The sequence below is a fragment of the Chamaea fasciata genome, unplaced genomic scaffold (genome assembly GCF_029207755.1).
Source record: "Chamaea fasciata isolate MVZ Bird 193981 ecotype frontalis unplaced genomic scaffold, bChaFas1.0.hap1 SCAF_1, whole genome shotgun sequence".
In the NCBI taxonomy this organism is placed as follows: Eukaryota; Metazoa; Chordata; class Aves; order Passeriformes; family Sylviidae; genus Chamaea; species Chamaea fasciata.
This window is the reverse complement of record NW_027094086.1, coordinates 21549004-21574579: the sequence shown is the minus strand read 5'-3', so window position 1 is coordinate 21574579 and position 25576 is coordinate 21549004. Positions and strand designations below refer to the sequence as shown.

Here is a 25576-nt window from a genome sequence, read left to right as displayed (position 1 = left end):
AACAGTTGAGGATGGACAGAGGAGAATGTGTCTCACCTCACAGCCAGACTGGGATGGCAGCAATGATCACCCTCCTCTGAGCTGCTAAGCATTAAGCCACAACAAGTCCACAACTTGTTCTTATTTGCTTGTACTCTAATATATGTAGCACACCAGCCCACTAGTCACCATGGGCTGTCCCTAAAAACATTTAAAAATCCCACCACCATTTGAAACAGAAATAATGCACACTTTTTACTCCTTCATATGAAACTCCATCGTCTGTCTCAAATATCCACAGACCATGTCAGTATGAAGAACTATTTCTCCCTTTTATCTCCTGCTCATTGTACACTACGATATCCTCCATAGGACTGACATCACTGGAGAAAGATCCATTTTCTTTTGTTTGGCAAAATGTATGGCCTGTAATGGTAGCCTGGAGGTATTTAATGCCATTCAATAGTACACCTTTGTCATCCTTGAAGGAAAGACACGTATCTAGAAGGAAAGACAAACACTTGATAAAAACCGAACAAAAACAGCTTCAAAGAAATTAATGTACTGACTCTGTAAATGATAACATAAGTGTTTATAACTTTAGAAGGAAAGACCACGATAAAATGATCTTAAAAGCTTGACGGCCTTGGGTTGTTTCTCCCAAGTGAAGCAATCTTCCCTAACGAAGAAATAAATCTATAAAAGGCCAAGCGAGCAATATTATCACTAAAACTAATTCAGAAATGTAAGTTCTAAAAGTATTTTAATAATATACCACTGTAATCTCCAATTTTATTTTTTAAAAAAACTATTTAAGCAATTACTTAATTTGATTATGTTTTGTAAAAGAAACTGCAAACTTCCAACTGTCTACTAGTTCATAAATTTGCAAATTACAGCATAAACTACAACGTCATGCTAGAAAAAAACCCTGTTGGAAGTGCTCAGGCACTTGATTGAAAGCAAGGGGATGTGGCTTTTGTGTGAGACATTCTTTCAATATACCCTTGAAGGCCAACCTGTATTTTACTCAAATATAAATCATGCAAGAAAAGAATGTATTAAAATGTTACAATTTTAATACATGTCAAGATATCAGCAGCCATGAGAAAACACATGCCATTTCTTAAATAAATCAACATTCCCAACTACCCTCCAAGTCCACCAGAATGTAACAAGTCGCTTCCAATTTCATGAGTTCAGGATCCTGGCTGAAGCCTGTGTAAGACTCCATTGTGCAAATGACAGGTGCAACAAATTTTCTATTGGTCTCAGGCCCTAAACACGAACTTTTAACTTGTCAGTGGTTTCAGATTCAAAAAGCACATTTATCTCCCAGCCGGTATGTTCTAGAACCTTTTCTACTGCCATCCACATAAATACCAAGTTTCTATCTCAGCACTGTGAATACCCAAGAAAATCTATGGCAATGAGCCCAGCAGCCTAATGAAACACAGCTCAAAACACTGCTCCTTCAAGAATCAGTATTTAATTTGCTACTAATCCAATGGAATATATTCTTGTTCTCACACTATAATATGAGGACAGATGTTCCAACTTATCCTCATCTTTCTCATATCAGAAATGAATTTCCACCTAGAAAGATGTGAAGCCTTGGAACAGCAGTGTTAGCCAGGGAAACAAGTGCATGACCAGAGGCTGATGGAGGGAAGCACTGCATAAATCTCTGCATCATTTATAGCCACACACAGCCACCTGTAATACAGTGAATTACATATTTTCTAGATTTACGAATAGTTGGAGAATACTTGTTTCTGCTTTTGTCAGTGGTTAGCTGATAAACAGGAAATGAATCAGGCTGAAATAATAAATCTTGAGAAGAAACACCATGAAATGTTTTGATCTTACGTAAGATTTATTATTTTTTGAAGTGACAGGAACTTCATCAGAAAAACTGATCAAAAAATCGTAGTTTTAACAGACAGAGTAACTATGGATTGTTCAGTAAAGGAAAACAGATTGGGGTCTTCTTTTTCTTTTTATTATGTCACATCACAGGTGTCTTTCTGATGCATCATGATCCATATACAAGTTCACTGACTGATGAATACCAGCCAGGATAAGAAAGACGGGAGGGCTGCCAAACAAGTATCAGTGCCAAATTACAATGGAACCCTTCATTTTCTTTCCAGCTTTGCCACACAAGAGGTTTTATTTCCAACAACTCCAGGCCTCCATTTTACAGATATGTTGTTGATAATGCATTTACATTTCACTAGGACTTCCTTCAATTAACTGTGAGAAGTAACATACAATGACACCAACAAGCTCTGAAATCACTTTCCCATGCATGTGCAAAATCCTGTCATCTTTGAGCACCATTTCTTCTGGTCTGTCCCATCTGTTACTTAAGAGGAGCGAAAAACAACCATGCTAAAAAAAAAAAAAAAAAAAAAAAAAAGAAGAAGCTAGCTATTCAAGAGAAAATCTTTCCACAAAAAATTAAAATGGCAGTCAATAGCCAGATTATTTTGATTCACGATCTCACATGACATTTTGAGACAGCTGTCTCATTGCATATATAAAAGAACCAGGCTATAACCCCAATTAGAGACCACACTAATCCCTTGAATTTCAACTTTGCACCAAAATATTCTCCCTGCCCGCCCAATCAAAACTAATCTAAGGGGAAAGGAAATTAACAAAATTGAATCCTGAGCAGGCATAGTTTTTGTCTTAATAATAATTTTTATGGTGAATTGACAGCACATTTTTTTTCTCATTTGTGAAACATTATTAAAGGTGGGACAGAATCACCCTGGAGCACGCTGGATGTCTTTCAGCTGACACTGATTTAATCCCAGGCTGCCAAGTTTTCACCAGCCACCCAGAGGGGTCAGAAATGAACTTGTCTCTCCAAACCAACATATCATTTATGTCCTTACCAAGTCTGGGCTGAGGAGGGAACTTGGATTCATTTTAGAAGTGGAGGGGAAATTTGAACTCCTGTCAATCACTGTATCAGCTACTGAAAAAAAAGGAATATAGCAGGAGCATTCTGATCCTCAGCATATCACTAAACTTTCTTTGTTTTTCCTCTACAGAACAGGACAAAATAACTCCTTCCTTTTTCCACATTCCCTTCTCATTATATATAACATCTGTAATATTCCACACATTTTATCAAATTAATTTGATTTTTAAAAAGTCCAATATTGTAACACCAATCCAGTTGTTCCAAATAATTATTTTTATTTCAAATATTATTTTTCCTCAATATTTTAAATGCCTCAGAAATAAAATAATTAGCTGCAGAATAGACTGCAATCACAACCAGCAAGAAGGAGAATTTTTAAACTGACGCTTTGGATTTCAGATGTTCTAGTAACTCAAAGTCTGCCTTTTAAAAAGAGTATTAGCATACAATTTTTGCTGAGGAACAAACTAGTTAAAGTGTTAAAGCACACTGATAACCCTGAAGTTAAAATTTTATGGCCATATAAATGTGCATTAGTATCTCAGTTTTCAACAAATATGTTGTTTTTTATTTTTAATCTTTCCCAAAATACCAAATACATGATGGAAAGCAATATACTATATTACAATGTAAGTGAACAAATTTATTCTAACCAATAAACAGGCTTGTGAAGAAAAGCTTCCCCAAAAAAGAATGAAAGTAACTTTAATGAATCAAAGTACAATCTCATCTAGCTGTGACAGAGATTTCTTATGCCAAATAATTTCACAATTTTTGATACAAATATTTAGTATAATGCCTTGAATAAAGGCAAGAGGAAGCCTAATTCTCCAGCCTAATTATTAAGCCAGGGAGAACATGAAGTTTATAAAACATAGTGCTTGTATTTGTATGTAGTTCACACCTGGTCTGGCTTGTCAACAAGAATGAAGTATTTCACCAATCATGGACTTGGTAAATGTTTCTCCAAAGCTCCCAAAAAGCTGCTGTGAAACAGAGCTAGTAAAAATCTTGGAAATTATGTTATTTCCAAGAGACTGCTGAAAGCACTTCACTACAGAACTTAATATAAAAGGAGCAAACTTTAATAAAAAGTTTTGGTAACAGACCAAAGGAAACAAAAAGCATCATGTCTTTTAAAATGCTAGCCACACGCTTAAACAGACACAGCAAGAATATTAAACACATGGCCATCCCAAGAGAATGCGGGAAGCACTCCTCACAGGTCAGATCTGCAGAAGAAATGAACTGGCAGTGAAATCTAAACATGACAGAATTTCAGGAGCATTCAATACTGTAGCTGTAGTAAGAAAAAATGAAAACAAAAGGGTGTCCAACAATTTTCAGTATTGTGTGCATATATCAGCTTATATGAAAATCCAGTATCTGTAGACATCCTAATTAAGCAACCTTTGCCAATAAAAACTGTTCTATTTTGATTATATTCTTTAAGTAAAGTCCTGGTTAAGCAAAGCATGAGATAGATGCTATCTAGTCTGGTTTTGGGATACTCTAGGTAAGGAGTCGCTGAAGAAGAAAAGACACTGCCCTACAGTACCACTACAAAACAAAAAAAAAAAAAAAAAAAAAAAAAATCTGTATTCCCTCTGTCAACCAGGGAGCTCATTTTCATAGAAAACCTTTTTACTATAAAAAAGATATGCAAAATTAGAATAAGTCTAGTAAACCTTTTCCAATACAAATTCACAGAATCAGTTATGTTGGAAAAGAAACCCAAAATCATTGAGTCCAAGTGTTAACCTAGCACTACTAAGCCCACCATTAAACCATGTCCCTAACACAATCTAATTTGAGGTGCTTGACAGTAATAGTTCTTTTGCTATGAAAAACTCAAGATGAAAATCCCCTCAGATTTATACATACGAATAAAAAATTTAAGATGGGAAGGTATGTTTGGTTTTTATTTATTTAAGAAAGGAAAGTTGTTTCACTTTTGAAAGAAGTACTTTGAAGTCAGGAGCTTCACTATTTACTTGAAACCATTTATTTCCTCCTACAGTTCCAAGGAAAACTGTTACACAAATACATTAGAGGAAGCAGGTGTATAATTTCATTGAAAAGCTATTTAAACTTCTGAAAAACAAACTTTGTCAGCCCGGGAGATCTTTCAAGCATTTCCTTATGTTACCTGCTAGAACATATAATTTAATATTTGTCTTGCTATTTATTAAAAGAAAGCAACCACAGGGTATTATTTCACAGTACTAGCAAGTGATGAATGCTCGGTAGCCCTGAGCACAAAACAAAATGATCACAGTGACAAGAAAACACCAATGTCACTTCAAGCTGTAAATATATGAAGAAACTCCTTAGAATTACCAAAATAATGTACTAAAATACCTAGGGACGTGACAGTTAAAACAAGCAAACAAATAACACAAGCCCCCCCTCCCCCCCTTTAAGCTAGATTGCATAATTCCATGAGATACTACATCATTTGTTTTCAATGTGCCCTCAGTTTTAGTTCAAACATACTTCTTGTTTTATAAATCAGTTATCACTGAAGTTACAGTAACGTCTGGACTCGTTTAAGACTAATTAAGCTAAATATGGCTTTAAGAAATGTATTTCAGCAGGAAAAATACATTTACAGAATTATATTAATGTACAATTAGGCAGCTTGCAGGTTTTTTGTATTTTAATATAATTTCTTCCAACAATGCACAAAGCAACTCAACGTAGACAGAGACACTGCAGATCTACATGAATGTAGGTAGACAGATACGAAGATATGGATGCATTTTAAAATACGAAAATGTTTAAATACTAAAGAGAAGACAACTTTTCCAATTTACAGAGCAAGAGGCTCTGGTACAGAGGGACTTTATGCTCAGTAAGTTTCACTACGTATCTTCAGAATCCTACAGAAGCAGCCCCCACTGAACTAGCTTCAGAGGGTTAAATCAGTACAAGCAGTGGCCCATGCTATCTCTTGTTGCAGGTTAACCCACCCTGAAGCACAAATTCAGAACAGCAACACCTTTCACTCTTCAGAGCAAGGTCAGGCATTTGGTTCAATCTGCCTGTAATAGAGGTTTAAGCTAAATGTTTGGATCTGAAGAGGAGCAGGGACACTTATTGCATTATCTGAATGGCTGTAGGTTAGTAAATTCCAAGAGAAAGGCATTCATAAGTAGGTGGTAATGAGTATAACATTTTAAATCACTGTGGATATTTGCTAAATTAACAATGTCCCTCTGCTAGCAGCCAAGTTTCCAAACTAGCTTGTACGCTATTCTGTGGGACTGACTCGCAGAAGGCAATCATCTACCAGAACTCACTCGATAGATGCCGGACACCAGCAGAACACAAAAGAGTACAGCAGTCCTACAAAAAGCAGCAGCAGGCTTTTAAAGCAAGGATGGATATAGCACCTCATGGTTAAACAGCAGATGTTATGGGGGAGGAGAATGTAAGCGCACAGTCAGATTAAGTCCAATTGGAAAAATATAACCATGCTACTGAAAACAGAAAATAAAGTAGTAAGTTAAAGGCACTGTGACTCACCTTATTTTTACAGTTTAGCAAGTAATTTACTTCAAAAGACGGTATTTTTTTGTTAAAAGAAAGGCTAGTTATTATTATGGCTGCCTGACACTTCCCACTCGAACATCCTATTTTCCAACCAGCTTAGAATCTTCTCAAGCAAACTGGGCTGAAAGTTGTAAACTAGAATCTTCTTCAGAACTCTGATTTCAACCAAAGTACTTAAAACAATAACAAAAAAAACCACAGTTCAAAAAACCACAACAATCTGATGGAGAAAATTATCCTAGAAGAGAAAATAAATCAAAAACTTGCAGTATTTTCTCTGGAAATGTTTAGTACTAGAACACTTTGAAATTCCGGAATTAGAATTCTGGCCTGTGTAATTTGGATGTACATCTTATTGCCCTTCCAGCAATGTGAATATATCCATGCTTGCAAGTTTTTGGGAATGTGAGAAAAAAATACCCAGTCTTCAGCAAAGAGCATGTATTTCATCTGCTAATATCTCTACTAAACTTGATCCAGCCTGGAACTGAATAGAATCTTCCTTTCACTTCCAGGTGAACAATATGCCTTAATCAAAGTACCAGAAAATAGAGGTAGGAAACTGACTTACTATTTCCAACATTCAACTAATAAGTGACTGCAATGTATAAGAAACTTCAGCCTAATGTGGAGAGGGTGGGATTTCAACTTAAGGCAAGTTGCAATTCTAACAATATTCGAAGTGGTGGCTGCCAGAAAGGCGACTGAAACCTGCACCAAAACTGAATGGCTGAGCCATCACAGCATCCTAAAGAGAAAAATGTAAGAAGAAAATGAGGATTGCAGAGCGAAGAAACCAACAGTTGTTGTTTGGGGAAGTAATCTGTGAACTTTAGCACAAGTAGTAAAAGATTATATATGAGAGACAGAATGGACTGGCTGATCACAAACACTAGAGGAAAACAAGCCAACAAAGGCAACAAAGATTCTACGGAGTAGTTGAACAGGAAACTGAGAGGGAAAGTCTCTCCAAGTCACGGGAGAGAAAAAGTACAGACATCAGATTAGGTATTGAAAAGGATATGATTTTAGATCACCTAAGGTATCATCCTAACAAAAATCTTCACTGGCTAAATATAAACAGGATTTGCATAAAATACTGTTAATGATGCAGAAAGTAAAAGTTAGTTGCCAGTGACAAAAAAAAAAAAAAAAAAAAAAAGGCAGTAAAAGCAGCTTGTACTGTCAAAGCAAGCCTTCCTCTACAGTCCAAAGACAGACATGAAACACTACACAAGCACATGGATCATACTGTCTCAGGTCAACCCCTATAAAGCATGACACAGTATTATTAGATACCACTTGCTCAAACAGCAGCAGTCTGCCTAGTGAGTAGCTTCCAAACCTCCTGAAATGACTGCAATTATTATTTTTCATGGCTAGAAAACAACACACAAACTACATTAGAAACAATTCTCTTTACTTGATGAAGTTGCATCTGAAAATGATTGCTGAAGTACGTTAGGACAGTTTAAGTACACAGCTTTTATCCCTTCCTCCCCCAATAATATCTTTGCCCTGTGCACATTTATCAGGTCACTGGTCAGGATTTTGTTCATTCTTACTGCCTGTGCCCCCCATAAAAATAAAAAAATAAATAAACAAATAAATAACTACTGCATAATGCTACACTGAAAGCAGAAATTGATTTCCTCATAAGTCATTGCAGAGCACCAATATGTTAGACTAATATTGCTGAAATAGCCAAAACCATACCCATTTCACTGAAGAAGCATGGTTATTATCCCTGTTAACAGACACAATATTAGAACATGATTAAGGATTAATTTATTTACCACCTCAGGTGCCTGACCTGAGATAGCCTAAATGACACTACGTTCTTGGCCATGTTACACAGTAAATATGTTCAAAGATACCTGCAGTATCAATAGTGTACACACATCCTCACCCCCACCAAACACAGCCAAGATTCAGATGCCTATTTCAGACAAGGCAAACATCTTTTTTTGCTCTATTTGCATTGTATCTCTTATTCAATGGAAATAACCGCCCTAGACACTAGGGTGTCTGGCCAAAGTAGATGGATGCCCCAGGAGACAGAGCAACTGTATTCTGAAGAATGCTTCTGCAGGGGGAAAAAACCTACAAAAACCACAGCTATATAATTAAGAACAGTAACTTAATAAAGGTAGGCGCAAATGATAATCCGCCTATGGTTGCTTCTTCAACTTTAATTCTGGCCTTTCTAAACATTTGAGAATTTTACCTGAAACCTTAAAATGACAATTAATTGCATGCAGTGGCAGAATCAGTTTCACTTTTCAAAGCCTGGGCAAACCAGTCATGTAATTGCTGCAGAAGCCATACCTTGCCCTTTCTAGTATTTCTAGTGCATTCATTATCATGGTTTCTGAGTAACAGTTAAACTACCAGCATCCTAAAGCTATTTTCCTTGTCTTTACAATAGACAGAGTTCTTGCATTCTACACACGGCGAAAACCTGAGCCATTCTTCACCTACAAAATGCACTGTTTTGCAAAATGCACATTAGGTAAGTAAAAGTTACTGCAAGTAGGTACTGAGTTTGATAATACATACTCAAAGCCATACTCCAGTCAGCTGTTTTTATGACCTGACACTCATGATAATCAAGTTTAATCTAATAAATCCCCCTTTTTTAAAGGAAAATCAGATCACCAAAACAAGATTTCATCACCTAATACTCCAAAATCACCCATATCCAGGTACTAATCTCCAGTAACATTGTACAAAGCACCCTATTTCAGGGATGAACTTTAAAGGTGAATAGTTCTAACTTCAGAAGGATTTTATTTTACAGAGAGCTTCTCTACCCACACTGCGGTTTTACAGATAAAAGCATCAATCTACCCAAGACTTCCCATGAAGTGCTGCAGTTCTGTTCACTGTACTGCCAACTGGAAGCTCCTTCCTTTCAGGATGCTAATTTATTCTCCCACTGAATGATTTTTAGCACAATAAAACTGTTTGTCTGAATACTTAGAGGTGCATTTTCACCATTTCATGAGAAATATCAACCATATTAAGTATTCTTTATTACCAATATTTATAATTTTTGGTTTTATCCACCAGAGAGAAACAAAAGCAAACTTACAGATAGTTTAAGAGAATCCATCCCACAAATGCAGCATATTGTGGCTTTCCATTAATGGGGCATATGCAATTCTCCATAAAGTGGTTTTAAAAAGCATACAGTGCCAAAATCCCCACAGCTTGTGAAAGATAATTTAGGTTGCAACTGTGATGTACAAATTATTTGTTACCCTTAAAACAGAAAGGTAATATTGTATGACCTTTGAGATAAGAAAAAGGATATGACAGTATAGCCCTAATAAAAAGCCAGTAATATCTCACACCTCAGAAACAAAACAGAAAAAAGGAGCAATGAAAACAAAACCATGTCACTGTCTTCATATTTTACTCAATCAACAGTTCCTGGTCTAGAACCAGCCAAGATATTATGCTGATTAGGACAGGGTGTAGGAGGTAGGAAGAAACCGTTTTCACTGCTTACTGTTTTAAAGAAAAAGCTGTAGCATTGCTGGGCAGGACTAAACAGGATGCTTCTATTTCTTAACCCATTCCCCAGTAAAAACACCTCCTGCAAAGCTTAAACTTAATCTGGCACATCATATACCTTATCTACTAACTAAATTAAACACTGAAAACAGGGAAGTTTGTTCTTCCTTTCCCAGACATGCAGGCAGCATGTAATCCTAATAATCTAAATTCTTGCAAAGCAGGGTATTTCTCTTTGTTTATCCTTCTTCTCTTTTCATGAGTTAGTTAATCCATTACCTAATTTATCTTGGAATCATCTTTAATTGTTAATAATGGAAAGACTCAGGACTCCTGTGCTGAGTTTACAGGCTCTCTTCTATTCTTGCCCTGGCTGAATTTCTTCCTGGTGTCAGGTCACAGAAAGCGAAGTCTGCTTTTCTGCAGCTAGGCACAACCACCACAGACAAAGTCCAAACAAAGCCTACTGGGACACAGAGGGAAGAAAATGCAAGAGCAAATGGGAACAGGAAGGTGAAGAGAGAGAGATTAAAAAAACCCCCAAACTAGTCACATAGGAACTTTAGGAGGAAAATACTTTTGGTCATTAAGTACTAAAACCTCTCAAGCAAAATGCAGATGGCTTAAAACCACGGTGGTATGAAATGAAAAGCAGTGTGCACAAAAGCTTTTTAGGTTTCTCCTCTATGTTGTCCCACAGATAAAACTTACACTGATTGTAAAATCTTACACTTCAGTAAAGCAACAGCCTGGCTTCAGAGACTTATAAGCACTTTCATTCCCTTAGCTTAGAGAGGAGCTAGAAGTTTGATACCTCCCCATCTCTGACCCTGAGTAAAAGGGCTCCTGGTATCCCAAAGCGTTTTTAGCAGTATCATATAAAGAAAAGCTTAACTTCTTTTGAAAAAAGCAAGAGTCAAACAAAAAGTATCAGATACAGTTTCACAGGTAAAATGAAAGTGAAAAGGTAGCTGCTTGTTTCAGTAAACTGAAGCAAGGTCTCCAACTCAGGCAAAAAAAAAATAGGTAATTTAAAAGGCTTTATTCTGTTTATATTTGACTTAATAGTATAGTACAAGACAAAATCAGAGCACCTCCATCAGGACATACGGTGGAGAACACTTTGATTAAAGTTATTTTTCCAGTACACAATCTAAAAATAAAGTAACCTTGAACATGCTCTACCTTCCAGACACATTTCTTTGCATTGATCAACGTATTAGATTGCTTACGACGGAAACATGAAAGGCAGACGCAGAGCAAGATACTTCCCAACGGCTGACCAGGAGAAAATGTTTCTTATCAGGCTTCATCTTTGCCAGCAGGATGATGTCACAAGAATCACTATTTATTCCCATCCAAATGTTCTTCCACTATCAGAAGTCTGAGGGACACCTGGAAGTTCCCTACATAATGCATTTTGATATGAAGGAAGAAAGCCAAACAGTATGTTGCAACAAATACTCTGTCAGCATTGTCACTTATTATATACCGTTCCTGTACAGATGTTAACTAACACTCACTAAAACACGTACTGGGAAAGTCCTATTAGATCTTGATACGAGGAAGAGCTACAACACTGAATATGGGCTTGGCATATGGCCCCAGTTTCCAGGTCATAAAAAGCCTAAAGCACTCCTCAACGATCTAATTTACACAAAATAAAAGCCTTCTATTTCCTAAAAGAAAGTGTAAATGTTTCTTCCTGAGACTGAGTTCTGAATGACGATACTGCAGAAGATCTGCCAAAACATCCCTCCCCTTGTCCAGTTTCACAGAAATATACAGTAAGTTCTGAGCACCATGTACTTTTAGCAAAGGAAACAGATGAATGACGCATTTAGGCATGGCAACACCAATAGTCTTTTCCTCTGGAATGCAACTGCTATGGTGCTAAGAAAGACTCTTATTTGTCTAAGAGCAGTTTACAAGGTTATTTTGTTTAAATACTTGAAAATAAAAACAAGGCAAGGCAGCACTAGTGCTGTGGAGCGATCATATCCAGAAGGCTAGCCAAGCAGCACTGCCAAAGGCCCAGTCCTCAACTAAAACCTTCAGTCCCACCTGAACCTCCACTGCTCAGAAGATCCCCCGAGGTGCAAGACCACTCTGCACTCCCTAAAAGCATTTCTTGAGAATACGTGAGAGGTAAATTTATCTCACCAGAAGTCATACACAAGACACAAACCACTACAGCTGGTCTGACATATTAAGCATTACAGGATAAAAACAGAACTTGATTACTTGATGTGGTGCACATAGTTTAGTTTTATGTGAAAAATTTGGTCATTAACCAAGAAACTTAAAAGTGGTAATTTTATTTACTAAGGATAGGAAGCATAAGTGAAACACAGTAAGAACAAAACAACACGATTCTCACTGCATGCAATTTCCCCAGAGTTAGTCCTTTTGCTGAAGCAGTTCTTCATCTACTAAATGGAACAACAGAAGGGGACAGCCAGGGGCTCCAATTTAGAGTAAGCTCTAATCTGCCTTATGGGAGCAACTAAAGGACCTATGGAAAAATGTTTGTTTAACAGAAATTTGTCTCAACTATAAACGGAAGCAGAACAGAACTGACATAGTCCCACAATGACAGTTTGTGCTGAACAATAACAGGATACTTGCATTAACAGAGTTGTGTTCTATTTAGGAAGCAAAACCAAGTGACTATACCAAACTCAATTGGTACAAACATTTACTTCTGCAAGATGCCCTTTAAAATGTCTTACTGAAGACATCATTAGGGGATATGCTGGCCTCTAAAGAGAGGAAGTTTTAATGCCTGAGGAAACACCTGTATATATGAACTTTAGCTCACTTCATTAGGTCATTTCGCTAAGCTGATTTAGGTTAAAATAAGTCTTATATCAGCTTTCCAGAGTGGTGCAGGATGTCTAGATCCAAAGTGAACCTTTGGAAACTCACCCTTAAAAAGGAAAAGGAAAAAAAAAAAAAAAAGGCAACACCTATTCTCATCTTGTAAATGGTTAATTACAGTGTCTGGCTACACGTCCAACAGGAAGGTACCAGTGGCCCAGCAGGCGACTGACTTCAATCCACAGTTCAATAGTGGAAAAGTCTACAGTAATCTTTCCATAAAAAAAAAAAAGTAACCTAAAATGAAAGTACTCCTACTTTTTCTTGTTCCATGGATAAGGCTCAAGGTATGGTTAATTCTTCTAAAAATTATGCTACAACAACATAAATGGAGGTAAAGCAAAACAGATACTCAAAGCTGTTCTCACTTGCCTTAATGATGGAAGACCTAAGGGTGGTATCACAAATGACATCTCAGAGCCCACCTGTAGGGATTTTCTCCCTTCTGCAAATTCCACTTCGAAGAACTCAAAGACCATTCTAAAGCTGGCATAAGACATGCTCACAACAGGAAGAAAACTTCTTGTAGAGCCCTGGAATATTCTAGTCCCACACAACATTTATGGCTCTTTCTAGATACCCATTGCTTTGGTTTGGATCCTTGACTCAGTACCTACACTAAGAGCAAAAGAAACAGAAAAAACAAGCAACCCATGCCAGAGAAGGACCAGCAACCAAAACCAAGAAAAAACAGAGTTATGAAGTGCTTGAGAACTGCCAGAAATGTACATGAAACAATCAAGATCACTCAAGAAAAGACTAAGCCACCTTATGACTCAGATGAGTGAAATCTCTTCCACAAAGTCTCTTTCCATCAACCAGAAAATAAACTTACTAAAAGATCTGCGATGATAAGGTGAACATTAGTTTTTTACAGAAGTTTGGAAGAAATCTGTCAATACCTACGTATCAGCCATATACTAAACACCTATTAGTTATTACAATGCACCAAGAAATAAAATAAATTTTTAAAAGTGCCTGAAGAAATCTGCTGAAGTAATCCCTCAAGTGAATACTTAAGGGAGAAGAATGCAATTCTACTCTAGATTCTACTTGTAAGTTCCTTTCTGGGTTAAAGTAGAGCACAACAGTATCTGAAGTATAACCTATATACAACACACAAAGGTATACATTTTTCCTTTAAGATTATTTCATTGATGATTTAAAACACAAACTACTGGAAATTAACTAAAATTAGAATAAAACAAGAATAAAACTTCCATTTCAGAAACTCAGAAATAAAAGGAAGCCTCCTCTTGGGAAAAACAGGAGCCTTTAAAAAAACCCCAAACAACTGTTTTAAGAGGTACTGATACAGCCTCTTCCACATTCTTCCTACTGGGGAAGAAAAATGGTACATTGCAACACTAATAAAATGATCAGTGCTCTAAAACTCAAGGTAACTTTTTACCTTCTTGGTAGAAGTTCTACCTCCAGGTGCAATTCACATGCTTTTAGCAGTAAGATCCAACACCAGTCCCAGTGTCCTGAAGCTGTATTGGGTACGCCGATTCATTCAGCTACACATCTTCCATCAGTTAACGCAGAAGGCACAATGGAAACGGAGCTAAGACAAACAAGACAAAAATCTGGAATCAGCTTCTTTTTGGATAAGCCAGTGTCAAAATTAATACTTTTATTAATCACTCAAAGAGCTTTGGCTGACCCTCAGAAGGAATCAGACTGACTCATATCCCAGCTACAAACCAGAAATCACACTAGGAGTAGAACCCAAAACACGTATCCATCAACTTGTTTAACTCAGGTATTAAAATTTGTTCTGCTCGGCTAGTACACGATGTTTACACACAATTCAGAGAACAAATCACAAAGCTAATATGGATGTCTGACCACAGGCCAGAGTAAACTGACCCCATAGTGGAGACCACAAGCTTGGCCAAAGGCCATCAGAGGACAGTGGTCCAGAGCACTTTAGTTGCACTTCATAGCTCAAAGATCTTTCTTAGTGCTTCCAAACCAGGATTCAGAAGTCCTATGAAAGGATTTAGGCATCCTACACTGTCATCCTGGAATGAAGGGGGGCAGTGTGTGTGTTGGATCTTTGTAAGGAATACTTTAATAAGACTAAGCGTGGATCAAAGAGGCCCAGTAAACAGGGGAGAAAACCCTACATTCTGTACTAGTTAGGAAGAACCACCTACTCGCTGAATAAATTCAGTCTGAAGTTTTTCTCGTGGGGAATAGTAGCTAAATGCTGTTAATTAAGAATAAGGTGGGGGGAAGCATATACCATATATTTTCCACCACAAAAGACTCTACCTAACTGCCAAAATAATTCAAGGGCTTGTGTTCTTTCACAGGTTGATAATATTTACACAAAACAAGTTTTCCTAATGCATTTATTAATGTTAACTGGGAATCCCATAGCCAAGGGAGTTTTAATGATTCATTTACTAATGGAGAGATCAGAATTTGTACACACCACGAAGGTAAACAAATACATCTGTCAAGCATCTTCTTTCCTCCTCAGCCTCAGCTAGTACAATTAATCAAAATCTGATGGTTGCTCTGCATAAAGAATGTGTCATTTGTCTGACAGATTTAAGTTGAAATGGAGAGAAGAAAACCACACTTAAACATTTCAACTCCTTTTAGAAATGATGATCTGATGTCCACAAACTCAAAATTAGCTGACAACACAAACATAATAGCTTGAATTCAGCATTTTATAAATGCTGAATTGTATAAAACACAGTTGAAACTGGCATACAAGAAATATGCACACAGAAGAGTTGCACATATGTAAGCCTTCTACTGAACTTGTTTCAAGATTAGCATTATTATCATTGTGCAAAAGTGAAACTTTCATTTTCCAGACAAACAGGCTGAGTTCACATGCAATTAAAAAAAAAAAGTGCTTTCTCAGCTTTTTGAAAGCTTGAAGTACAAGCATTTAAATGTTTACAATTAAATAAGTACCAGATTTTGTAAACTGTTATGTTACACAGCCATCATTTCTAAGTATTCAAGTGAATTCTGTTAGCTGGGCACTTCAGAATTTTACTTCAGTCTGACCTGGATATTAAACCAGAAACTCTCTTTTTCAACGAATTTAATGAGAAACATTTAATTTGATACTGAAATATGGTTATTTGTCTGAACAAAAAGATTAATTATTAAAAAAACACTGAGAGGGGAAATTATTTTTAAAAAATGTATTTATGTTTGGGTTTTGTCTCCAGAATTAAACCCTGCAAGACGTGTTTCCCCAAACTACGCTTAATAAAATAATGCTACCCTTGATGACAGCTGAGATAAAGCACTAATCAGTACCAATGCAAACTACATTATTTTAACAGAAACAAGATTTGTTGAGCTCCTCATGGAGAAACACAGGCACATATCCAATAAGCAACCACAAGGGCATGAAGGCTTTAAATTTTGATTTCTCTGCTCAGCACTAACAGCATTCTAGTACTGCCCCTTTGGCACATCCCCATAAGTCCATTCCACTACCACCCCTCTGGCAAAGCCCCATTTCTTTCTGTCAAGAGGCAGTACTGGAGCAGGAGAAAGGCAGAAGGACGCCTTCTCTTTGCCAGTCATCACCTCTTCAGCTCACTTACATACACGCTGGCTTTCACACAGTTTGTTACCAATTCCTCCCTGTCTTTCGAACGTGCGCCTGCAGTAGCTGCTCTGTGTGTACAGCAAACTGCCAGGTGGAGAACTCCCAGCTTTGCAGAAGGACCTGCGCAAGGAAAACACTTGGCAGGACGCGGGCTGTTCCCACTGCTTTCCCCACTGCTTGTCCCCCACCGCCTTCACGGCCGAGATCCAGTATCCCTGACATTCCTCCGCTCCACCGACCCACCGGATCCGGGGTGGGCAACAGACCACAGCGAGGTCAACCAGAAGCTCTCAGGGGCAGGGTGCGCACGGTGCCCCCGGGGTGCGCTGGAGGCCCGGGAGCTGCTCGCGCTCCCCTCCCTGTGCCCGCTCTCCCGGTGCCCCGCAAGTTCAAGTGCCGGAGTTCCCAGGCCCCCGGTCCGACGCCGCTGTCGGGCGGCGGGAGCGTGGCGCCGGCCGAGGGGCCCCCGCGGCCCACCCAGGCTGGCGGAGGGCGGCAGCTCCTCCCCGCACACCGCGCCCGCCGCGCCGGGGCCGAGCGGGACCCACCCGGGGTTCCCGGGCTTCCCGAGCCCCGGGGGCCGGCCGTGGTCCCCTCCTCCGCCACGGGCCGCTCGCGCCGCCTGGGGGGAGACAATGGGCACGATGACTTCACCCTCCAGCAATGTGAGGAGCAGCGGGGGACGCCGCCGACTTCCCCCGGCCCCCAGGACGCTCCCGGGCCCTCTCCCCGCCGGGCTCGGGCTCCCGCCCAGAGGCGGCTCCGGCTCGGAGGTTCCGCTCCACCCCTCACCCGCCGCCACGCTCAGGGCGGCGGCCGCCGGCGGAGGCCCGAGCCGGGGGACGCCGCCACCGCCGGGCCCCTCGGCGCCTCCCGCCCCGCCGCGGACCCACCCCCGGTACCTGTGAGTCGGCGGGAGGAAGCGGCGCCGCTCCGCTCGCCCGAGCCCGGCTCCGCGCAGGAAGCGCCTCCGTGCGTGTGTGTGTGTGTGTCTATGTGTGTGTGTGTGTCTGTGTGTGTGAGTGAGGAACGGAGGGGGCGGCACCGCCCGGCCGGGGCGGGGCGGGGCGACGCGGGGCCGGGACCGGGGCCGGGGCTGCCCGGGGGGGAGGCGGTGCCCGCGCCGTCGGTTTCCGCGACGCGCTGAGCTCAACGCGCACGGCGGTGCCGCCCCTCGCCCGCCCCCGACAGGGCGGCCCCGGCGGGCGGGAGCGCTGCGGACCCCGCGGTGGGGCCGGGGCCGCCTCCCGGGGGCCCCGCTCGCTGCCGCCCCCGGCGCGGTGCGGGGGATGCTCGGAACCGGCGGGGTGAGTGCGGTGTCTCTGCCCCCGTGGCGGGGGACGCCGCAGCGCTGCCAGCTGCAGCAGCAGCACGGGGTACAGCGTTATATGCCTGTACAATTCCGTGGGCTTCACACCCATGGAAATGGAAAAGTGCGAGGCGAAGAATGAATTATTGGGGCGTTTCAATAGGGTCGTGCTGCTGAGCGCTGATTCACTTGCCAAAATGACAAAACTCTCTTTCCCTTCTGTAAGATACAGATTTACCTTCTTCTCGCCCCCCCCCCCCCCTTGCCATTTGAAACAGAAGCCGCCTCAGAATTTGCCCTCGAGCCCCCAGCTCTTCCTTCGTGGCATGGCCCTGTTCTGCATTTAGCTGCGGTCAGCCCGAGCCCTGGGCTGCCTCCGGCCGCCCTGCATCGCTCACCCGTCCTTGAGTTCGGGTTCACCCTTAGCTCCCCACCTTCACGCCGTCTGCCACGGGATTCCCTCCCTCTGCAACCCTGTCGTAGCTGCCGCCCTCTCCCACAGCCTGCTTGCTGCTCCTGACCTCCACTTCTGGCCCAATTCCAAATCTCCTCTGGCATGTTTCAGAATTCTCTGCCGACGTTATTATTATATTGGGTTTAAATCGTGTGCTTTTTTTTTTTTTTCTCCTAGTTAATCATTCATACTATTTCATGTCATCTCAGAATTCTGTGGAACGGGAGCTGATCCTGTCCTTATAACTAGTGCTTCTTCTGTTAAGCTGGAATGAAACCTGAAAACTTACTCTGGAAAAAAGTTATTTATCACCCAGCCTGCATTTAATATGCACAGGGATAGTAAAATAAATTAAATGTACCATGCTTTTCCTGTGGGATTTGCAGTGCACCATCAGTTAAAGGTTTGCACGTATACTTACCTTTATTTATGTGCATTGTTCTGTTTAAGTCAATAGGACTACTTCCAGTATATCAAATTAAAAGTAAATACAAGTCATTCAGTGGTGAGATACTTAATCTGAAATGACAGAATAGGCAGTTACAACATACAGGGAGGGGAAGTGGAAAATAAGGGTAACACCAATGAGATTATACTGGAATTTTGGCATATTGTGTACAAACCATGGCAGTTCCCTCTTTGCTTGTAAAAGCCAGTGGCTAGGTGAGTTGTTCAGGCTTCAGTACTGCAAACACGTACATGTCACTTAGGCCATGTAAGTAGTGCCATTGTGTTTAGCTGGGTAAGATATGCAGAAGTTTATTGCATACAACAACCTGCAGAGTAAAATCTTGGACACTTTGTTATGTATGAGGTCTGATACTGGAAAAGGGAATTAGAGAAAGGGAATTAGCTCATAAAATGAGAAAAAACCCAAGAATGGAGGTGCGTGAGGGAAAGAAAATGAAGAGAGAAACAAAAAGATAAGCATATAGAATAGCATGGTAGTATAGGGAACAGATTTTGGAATAGCAACAGCAAACCATTTTACCAGTTCAAATGTGTAGCTACCAATACAACAAAAACCAGCCAGCAAAGCAGTGTAGTAATGTATTACTTTCTAAATGTCCAGAGGGATTCAGCAGATCAGTACAAATGTTCTGAAATCTCTTGGCTAATGCTGGAGAATAGGAGGGGAACAGAGCCCAGATGTTCTAAAATTCTGTACTGGGACATTGAGCAGTCACTGTGGTGGTGAGATGGTTTCTCCTTGAAGCTGATGAGGGACAAAGCAAACCTCCAGCCAGCCATCCTGAGAGCTTGGCAGTAGAGAGCCTGCAGCCAAGTAGGTGCTTTTCATCAGAAGTATTTAAAATAGTCGATTAACAAAATACACTAACCATAGGGAAGGAAGAAACTCTTTTCTGCACAAGCTGTACACCAAAACTGGCGGTTGTTTATTTTGGTACGTAGGGAAGATACATTTGTTTGCTTGCTTGCTAGCTTATTATTATAGAACAGGATGACAAAGAGGTATTAAGGGAAAGTAGGGGCTGCTGAAACTCTTGAGCAGAGAGGAATTACCTTATGCACACTGCATTTGGTGAGGCATGCAAGATTTAAGAATGTGAGCTAGCCTGTCTTTCCAAAACACTTTCTGAAGAACATCTAGGATTTAACCTTTGTGGGTATTTAATTCAGTTGCTGACAGAAGAGTACAAAGTATTACATCACAATACAAAAATACTGCCCTCAGAGCAAAGCACCTGGTATGTTCTATTGAGGCATAAGCACACACAACTTGCTGTCAAACATGGAAGGGTGAAAATCATATCAACGTGAAGAGAGGTGAGCAGAGGGGGCTGAGGAAGGAAAGTGCTTTTTTTCTTGGTGGTAAGGAATGGCTAAAAGGGTATGAGATAGACAACCTCATCTCAAATTTGTATATCCTTCTCATAATCTTTGCTTATCTGGACTGCTGGCCTCAGTGTAATTTCAGTATTTACATATGAAATACTGCTGTTTGATATGGTAGTGTAAAATCAGCACCTTGGGCCAGAATTTCATGTGTTGGTGGTCTTTTCTTTATACTCATATTGGAAGAGTATCAAATATGATGGGTAGATGTTTCCATGTCTCTGATCCCACATCTAAGTCTCCCTTTGAAATCTTTTATGGAATATTCAACTATCATCTTCAACAAAAAATGGGCAAAGTCAAACTCTATTTTTGTATAGGTAATTCCATGTTTCCTGCAGACTCTGTCATCATCTGGTCTCCAGCCCATCATTTTTAGGGAAAAAACCTGTCCTCAACCCTTCCCCTTTTGATCCTTGATTTTTCTTTCATCTTGTTTTGGAGAACACCCTTTGTTGAAAGATTCACCACTCTCCTATGTTTTTCAGCTCAACTGTCTCACCAATTTATTTTTTTTTCCTGGAGACTTTATTTTTAGCACCCCTCATTTTACTGATCTGTCTAACAGTGTTGCCCCACAGATGGCTGCATTTGCACAAAAAGCATTGCAGAAGATTGATGTGGCAGCAGGAACAAGTGGCATAGGGAAGGAAGAGAACTGTCTAGATCAATTTTGCCTCTGGAAAAAATGTAGTATGGAAATGCATTCTGACTTGCAACTAAAGAAGAAAGGATAAAAGCCTTTGATGAATTAAAATATCTGCAATATGTATGGATAGCAAAATGCAAAACAGAAAACAGGCATGCAAAAATAGGAAATATTAATAAATACCACTATATAAGTGATAAATATTATATATAAATAGAGCTAAGAGACAAACTGCACAGGACAGGAATAAGGGTTGAATACCATCAGGTTTCTGTTTGCCCATTGTGAAAGATTATTTGCCAAGCACTGATTGTCATAAATTGTATTGAGTGCAGTAGATTAAAAAAAATAATAAAATTAATACCTGTGTACCATGATGACAAGCCTAGGATAATGGATTAGTGACAAATAGATGCAATCTCACTGATCCGAGTTACAAAGTGGCAAGATACCGGTAAATAATGTGTAAGCTGAGAACTTTCCAAATTTTTTGGCATGTCATAAAACATTAAAGATGAAGGCTTCCATAGCCGTTTCGAACATCTGAGATATCTTAGAATTACATCATCTGATCTAATCAGTTTCTGTAGCAGTCAATAAAAAAACCGTAAAAGTAGAAAATTTATAATACATAAAATTGCACTCCCTCGAACATGCGTATTGCAAGAAAGAAAATCTGTTTAAATAAATAAAATTTATTTAGGTTTATTTCCAGCCTCTATGACAGAGAATAAAAATAAGTTGAGAAATCTGAGTGTCTGAATCCAAAAAGTGCTCGTGAACACTTTTAAGATGTCATTCAACTTACAAGACTCCAGAAGTCTGCAAAAGACTACTATATGAGCTTAAAATTTCTCAAATACTTAAAACTCTACTCCTAGATGTAGTATTTAAGCTCTGGAGGTAAGGAGTTGCAGGATGCAAAAGTGATACCCATATATTTTCTTGGAGTTAGCCATTTTTAAATGCCAGTTGGCTATTGCTGTCAATATCCTCAGGGAACTTCAATTTGTTAGAAAAATAAATGAAATTCAAGAGTTATACTGCAAGGAGCAGGAGACTATAATTTCTGTTGCACAACACTGTTTCCATTCTAGTCTCTTGAGCTTTCCTCCTCTTTGAGTCAGAACAGCCTGAAATTTCTGGTTTTCTGAGTTCAGAAGTTATGTGCTTATTCTCTGCCCAAAGGTGAAATTGTTTCTGGAAAGCTTGAGCAAGAATGTTTTTGCTGGTTTAAGGGTGAGAGCAGTGGGATGGAGGGGAAATGTTGCATAAAGGTAAAAGTGCTGTAGGGTTTTCTAAATAACTTTTTCATCATCTGAAGAGATCTGAAGAGATGAAAGTCATGGTGGAAATAACCCTGCTCAGGGAAGGCCTCTACTTTTTCTGAAATTGGTCTCAATTGGGTCCTTCAAGCAGCATATACACTCTGTCTTTGTCAGAGCCAGGGAGCATTTACCCTTGACTTTCCCTGAGAGGAAGGGCAAGTATCTGCTCAGATTTATCTGTCCTTTGAGCCACAAACACCTCCTCCATATTTTCATGGTGACACACTGACTGTACCTGGAAGTTCTGCCCTGTTACTGCCTAATTCTTCATGGGGTGGCTCATCTGCAGTGAGATGAGGCTTCCTCACAAATAAACTGGGATCAGGGAGGCTGGTGAGGGAGGGGCTCAATGCCCACAGGGGCTCCACTTCAGTGCACACTGTGGCCATGCTCTGCTGTTGGCAGTACGGGATCTCCAGATGTGTCGCATCAGGCTTTTGTGGCCTTCTCTCTGCATGTCCTCATGCCGCAGTTAAGTATCACAGGCTTAAAAAATATAAACCATCTATGTGATAATGAGGGGCCTCTGTCAACTGTCTGTGGGATGTGCAGAAGCAGAGTGTTTCTCCTCAAGAGCACCTTCCAATGTCTGCTGACCTGCCTCTAGTCCATGGCCAGGAGGTCAGTGGACCTGAAGACAGCATGTGTTTGCAGCCGGTGTACCAGCTGCTAGCCTGGACAGCAGAAGGAAGGGGTTCTGAGCAGGCGTGACATGGCACAACCCATAGTTACATGCTGTCACACGTGGTCATGCCAGCTGTTACATGTTCAGTGTGAGCACACATTGGACAAGGACAGTGAGCAAGGTGTATTCCTTGACTGGACAGGGACTGTACAACCTCTGACCCTCCTGTGGCCACAAAACCATCCTGTCAGGGAGCAGCACAGACCCCATGGGACTCCCCATAGTGGCAGGGCCTGTCCCACCATTCCAGCCCTAAACCACTGGGACACTGGGACAGCCTGAGTGTTGGGCACTTCCCTGGGGCCAGGCTGAGGCCAGGCTGGGACATCAACCCACACGTGTACTTGGCTCAGTAAGATCCATCATCTGGATGGGCTGATGGCTCTTGAGGGCTGAAATGGGGTCCTGAGCCATGGGCAGGCACCTCAGGGTGCAAACACATCCTTGTGGAGAGACTCCATATGGCCTTGCCTCTGGCTGACTTCAAGGAGAGCTCACAGAAGCAGAGCTCTGACCAGGAGCATTACTGTGTGCAGTTGGATTGGTGGATGAAAAGGACAGAGGTGGTGAGGAGTGGTTGCCTTTAGCCCCTGCTTAGGGAACACATTTTCTCATACGATAGCTGTGAGAGCCAGCAGCAAGCAGCAGTAGGGCACAGAACTTCTGTGCAGAGAGCTTTCCAGAAACGTGTCACCCCTCCTGTCCTCACCAGGGCAGATGAGCCATAGGAGAGAGTCACTTGCTCTACGTGAGGAGCTGCAAACACAGCTCTGCCAGATTGTCTGGCAATTCCCACTTACAGTAAAACATTCTGCAGCCCCAGCCACTGCCAAGGGCAGAGGACACGAGCAGAGCACTCTGATTCAGCCTGGTTCTCCCCAGCATCACCAGGTCAATCCTACAACTGCAGTGCTCTCCTCTGTGCACTGAGGCCAGAACTGGGATGGCCATTTCACCACGAGCATCATGACCATGCCTTCCTTCCTGCCAACATCACTGGCAAGTTTGCTGTTTACTGTGACTGCGCTCAGCATGACCCTCATAAAGCAGCAATTCTGGCCTTTACCTCTTGCCCAGAAGTCTCCTCTGTTGTCTCTGTTTCCTCAGGCTAGCCAGAGCCAGGCCTTCCAGAAGTGTGAAACTCTTGCTTCCTTGCATGAAGCTGACTCCAGACACAAGTTAATAACAGCAGTTTCCTGTGGTCAGGAGCATCCAATTCCAATGCTCTCTCCAACAGTTTCCAAAACTTCAAGCCTCTTTTCCATCACACAGAGGAGGGCAGTGACTGCAGGGCTGTGAGTTTACCCAGGAATGGTACATAGTTAAATCTTTGACAGAGACCTCTAAATCCTGTTTTTGATCCATGGTAGGCAGCATACCAGGACATGCCTAGATTGACCATGATGCAATGTGACCGGAAGAGAAGTGCTGTTCTCAAATGTCCTTTCCTCATACAAGAGAAGTACCTGAAGCATCCAAAGAAGAGTCACACCGTGTGCCCAAGAGGATTGTTCACTTCTTGAACTCTGTCAGGCTTGGTGCTATGACCATTTCCCTGGGGAGCTGTTCCAGTGCCCAGTCATGCTCTAGGTGAAGAACCATTTTAAAATATCCAACCTAAAACTCCCCAGGCCATTCCTTTGAGTTGTCACTGGGACCACAGAACAGGGATCAGTGTCTGCCCCTCCTCTTCCCCTCACGAGGAAGTTGAAACTGCAGTGGGGTCTCCCCTCAGTGTCCTCTTCTCCAGCCTGGACAGAACAAGTGACCTCAGCTGCTCCTCTTAGAGTTTCCTCTCAAGGCCCTACATGGGGTTCTTTATGTGCATTTGCATCGATGCCAAAGGGAGGAAAATGCTGTGTGTTTTCTTCTCACTGCTGTCCACCAAGGTCCCCAGGGGCTGGTACTCCATCCGGCTTCACTTCTGCCATGCTACAAGTAGAGTGCAACAGCTTTTGGATGGTGTGCCAACTGTGCCTCTCCTCAAAAAGAAAATAGAATTTATTTAAAATATATATCATATGTTTGAGGCCATACTTGTTAATTTCTGGAAGCAGAACTAGACTTTTTATTTTCATTCTAGAATTTGCCTACTGTCCCAAAGTAATCAAGTCAGGAGTCAGAGGATTTGGCTTCTCTGAGGACTGTGTCTGCCTCAAGTTCTACAGAAGGCACTGCGTGTGTTGGTATTGCTTTTTTTCCCTTTTTTTCCCTCCTTGGTTTGTCTTCACAGAGTTGTTTCCCTTGATTCCTTTCTATTTTTGCATTAGATCAACTAAACACATGACACCTAAGACTACACTCACTGTGCCCGCTGCTCCACCCCCTGCACTCAATTCTGGCCAAGATATACAGACAGAGATTTCCTCTCACCCGAGGTTTATGAGTCACAAAGTCTGGATGATTAGAAAGAGGGGTTAGGGTTTCACCTGGCTTTTGGGAGATCATTTTCTCTTTCAGATGCCATTCCTAAACCTACACTTACTGCAGATGCACTCTGCTATAAGACCTGCAGAAGTGAGTCCTCCCTGGAGACTGCAGTGCTATTCATTGCTTTATGGAAGGTGTTTCTGCCCCCCATTTTATCCCTAAGGTGTTAGAGTTGACATTTGACACTGAAACTTGTTTAATTTTTTTTTGTTTCAGGTTTTGATAAAGTTTAATCACTGAGATAGTCCAGGTTTCTGCTTGAAGCAACAAAAGGGCAGCCAAAATGCTCAGTGGGCAGACTCTCTGATGTTGTTGGTGGGTTTATCTATAAAGTACGGGGTTGCAGATGCATTTGAGCCAGTTCTACTTGAGTTCAGCTGGCTGTGCAAGCATGGAGCTCA

At 41.1% G+C, this 25576-nt stretch overlaps 1 protein-coding gene across 2 annotated transcripts in view; it reads right to left on the bottom strand.

Moving 5' to 3' along the window:
• RNF19A (ring finger protein 19A, RBR E3 ubiquitin protein ligase) overlaps window positions 1-17506 on the bottom strand; it is a 57469-nt gene extending 39963 nt beyond the window's left edge. The window contains exons 1-2 of one of the 2 annotated variants that reach the window (XM_066177902.1): window positions 17366-17506; window positions 14283-14438 (exon numbers count right to left, since the gene is read on the bottom strand). The gene's annotated coding sequence lies outside the window, so the exon portion shown is untranslated. Of the gene's footprint in view, window positions 1-14282; window positions 14439-16706; window positions 16794-17365 lie in introns of those variants that run through there. The other variant, XM_066177907.1, reaches the window with a different exon arrangement.
• Window positions 17507-25576: the final 8070 nt, after the last annotated feature.